Source organism: Miscanthus floridulus, chromosome 3, assembly GCF_019320115.1.
Source record: "Miscanthus floridulus cultivar M001 chromosome 3, ASM1932011v1, whole genome shotgun sequence".
NCBI classification, from domain to species: Eukaryota; Viridiplantae; Streptophyta; class Magnoliopsida; order Poales; family Poaceae; genus Miscanthus; species Miscanthus floridulus.
In genome coordinates, this window is record NC_089582.1 from 116,049,217 (window position 1) to 116,053,176 (window position 3,960).

Genomic DNA, 3,960 nt, shown 5'->3' on the forward strand with positions numbered 1-3,960 from the left:
AAAAATTCACAAATATGCCTCAGGAGGTAAGATATCAAAATTTGGACCCTCAGCTCAACACCATCGTTGCTGGCATCGAGCTCTTAGGCTCGACACAGACGTGGCGGTGACATGGCAGGCAGCTTGGCGCCGAACTCGGCGCCATAGATCTTGGCGCCATGCTTGGCGCTGTAGATCCTAGTGCCGTAGATCCTGGCACCTAGCTTGGCGCCATAGATCTTGGCGCCGAGGTGGTGTTTTAACCCCGCCCCCAACCTTCCTGCCCGAGCCTTTTTCCTCTTCTTTCTCCTCCCTCTTAGGTTTTTTCTCTCCCCGCTTCGCCCTACCTCACGAATCGGTATATTGGACCTTAGAAACTTTGATTTGATCCATAGATGTTCGAGAGCAAGGTATCATCGCTCCTCTCATAGTTTTTTTACATCGATTCGGTATATATTAGTAGGATTTTTCAACCTAAGAATCGTCATTACTTAGGGTTTCATGCAATTTTTAATATTTATATTATACAACCGTAGGATGCCAAGGTGTAGAAAAGCTAGCAAACCAAGATAACCTCAGTGCATGTTGTTATGTTATGGGTTCATTGTTGTGCATCAAATGGGAAACCCTAGGTTTAGGGTTTAATGTTAATTGCTTTCGGTTCTTAGAATAAAAATGGCTAAATTGTAGTTATGGTCGGATGACCGGAAATGTCTTCGACCCATTGCCTCTGCCTAGTGGTGTTCTAGTGCCCATGTGCTTTTGCGGCGATCCTTGCAAGGTAGCCAAGTCCGATGAAGAGGACACATATAGGCAGAGGTATTGAATGTGTTCTAATTTTATGTTTGAGCCAACACTTCGTTAGCGCTGCATTAACAAGATGGTGATGAATTGATGTTTGTGTCATATGACATCTTGCATGATTTTTTTGTTTTGTAACAATTGCATTTTTTACAGACCCCTCCGCCGCTCTATGATTTTGAGCAGTGGATCAACACTGAGACCAAGCCTGAAGACAAGGAATAGATGCAGAACTGTTGCGGTGGGAGGCAGAGGACAAGGAGATAATGGAGAAGAGACACGGAGAGGAGGTTGTAAAAAAGGAGCACAAGGAAGAGGAAGAAAGGAGGCGTGTTGCTGCATACAGGGAGGAGAGGGAGAAGATGCTTGAGCAAGCACGCCGAGCGAAAGAAGTGATGGAGGAAAATCCCGATGCCCTGAAGAAGGAAAAATGGCCTCATTGTACTCAGTAGTCTCCATGACTTGCTAGTTCTATGGTTTATTCATGAACAATGTTGTCTACCGTCGGCACGTACTTCTATTATTATTGTGTTGTTTAATGTGGCATAGTATTGGACTTTTCATTATATAGTTGTTTTCATTATTTGTGGTCATAATATTCAGTATAATATTGCGGACGTAGTGAAATGTGATCACGTGCTGCAAACACAACCTAATAAAGTAGGACATTATATAATTCAACACACAAAACATATGAAATGGCATGTGAGAACATGTACCGAACTAGGGTACAGAGTTCCTTCGACTAAACTTAATATGTCATAGGCAATTAAACCAAATAACAAACACATGGATATACCATGTGAATAAGATAGGGTCATCCTATTAGTGTGGCCATATAGCAAATTGTGTTGCACCTTCTCCACAGTAGCCTCCTATTGTTGTTGGTGGTGGTGGCGGGGGTAACGGCGGAGGCCCCTTGTTCTTGTGGTTAGGGCAGGTGCAATATGGATCATTACAGAGTGCTTCGTGTGAATCAGCACCATTGTTGTTGTCGTCCTGTTCGTCATCCTTGTAACCGCTGCTAACTTCCCCTTCTAGATCGAAGATACGGTCCTGCAGTTAGTAGATATACTCCGCATGCGGATAAATAGGTCAAGGATCGACCCACCTAGTGAACCCATAGTTTTTTTTGGCCAAGAAACACTGCAATAAGTATGTCATGTAAGTTGTATAGAAGATGAACATATTGAAGAAATAAATAGTAATAGCAATTACCCATGCTCACGGGCATTTAAAGAAACGACGACCTTTATCTATTCCCTCGGTGAACGTCTGCACTAGGCAGTCCTCACCATGTATGCATTTTGGCCACTCTTCTTTTCGTTCATCGTATCCTCTCAGTGGTGTCTCTTTGGTGAAATCACTTTTGCTCTCAGTGGCGCGGTGCGGGCGAGGCCGGGCGTGAGCGGCACGACGCGGGCGATGGGTCCGGCGCGGGAGGCCGGGGCCGGGAGAGGGTGCGGGCGTGGGCGCGGGCGGCGGCGGCAGTGGCGACGTGCTAGTTTGGGAGAGCACTGGTGGTGCGAGAGAGAGAGAGAGAGGGAGAGCAAAAGAGAAAGAAAAGGAGTGCTCATACGTAAGACAGGCTCGGTGCCAGTAAGAACAGCGCTGAACTCGGCGCCAAGATCTACGGCGTCAAGCTCGGTGCCAAGATCTATGGCGTTGAGCTCGGCGCTAAGATTTACGACGTTGAGCTGCCTGCCATGTCACCGTCACGTCTGCGTCGAGCTCTGGCGCCGCCGAGTTAAAGGTCTAGATTTTGAAATGTTAACTTAGCATATTTATGAAAATTAAAAAAAGGCTATAAAATAAAAAATTCGGCTCCTGCGCTAGCGCCGGCGAAAGCGCCACGCCACGCCATCTGACGGGCCACCGGCTTAGGGCCCGGAAACACGCGCGCCACGGCTGAGCCTGAGGTGGAAGGGGGACCGAGACGAGGTGGTTGCGTGACGTGTGCGTACAACTATGATGAAGCGCCGAGCGAGCAACAAGTCTGAACCCGTCACTGTCAGCAGCTAGTAGAAAATCATGTGACGTTGGATGACCTTGTGGCCAAATGCCAAGGAGATGATGCTACTGCTACGCACGCCTGATGGTACAAAGAACAAGACAAGATTCGAGCCCCCCTGACCTTTTGTCGAGCGAGTTCGTTTGGCGTGCATCTCTGGCACCGGCAAATCTTGTCTCGCGTCTGAACGAACAAGAACAACGCGGTGAGGAGCTCGCGCTGAGCACGAGCAGACAACGGCTAGACGACGACGACGACGGCGCTGCGTGCATGAGCAGGAGGAGGAGGCGGCTGCTGGGGTGCTGGCTGCTGCCGCCCTCTGGTCGAGGCGTCGAGCGCAGTCTTGTTTACGCGAGGTGGCAGGGCAACAGTGGGACGTCGAGACGTCGATGCGGAATGGGCTGGGGTGTTTGCAAACTGTTAGTTTCGGCCGAAACGACCGTGTATTACAAGTTAGAAGTACTGTTGGCTAGTTTGGTACGAGAAAAAAAATACTATATTAGCTTATAATCCACGATCATATAAGTCGAAACGAACTGTCTAGTGATCCATGCACTAAAGTTCAGTACACGTTACATCAGGTATTTAGGTACTAATTAGAAAGACTAAACATGAGTTAATTCGTCTCGTAAATTAGTTTCAATTTGTATAATTAGTTTTGTAACTAGTCTATATTTAGGCCCTCTTTGGCGCAGCTCCGGACAGCTCCAGCTCCTTTGCGCGACACTGTAGCTGCACTGTAGGGACACTGTAGCAGAAGCCGTTTTCGGAAATCGAGGCGGAAAATGAACTGAGAGGAGCCAGAACCGGTGAAGCCACAATTTCAGGCTCCTCCGGCTTTGTGCTACAGTAGTGGGCCGGAGCCGGCAGGAGCCGTGCCAAACGAGCCCTTAATACTCTGCATATATATTTAAATATTCAAAGTGACGTAACGCCCCGGGCCGGTGGGAGCCGTGCGGTTAGTTAGAAAAAGATGGCCCTTTTCCCCCGCTGCCCATGCTGCCGGACGCCCGTATGGCCGTGTGCCAATGCAACAGTGTGTGGGGGGGGGGGGGGCGTAGGGTGTTTGTCTCCGCTCGCTCGCACTCTAGGCAAAGCAGGAGATTCCTGCATGAAAATGCAACCTGCGACTAAAATATGCTACTGCCTATCGCCTGCTCAACTAGAGC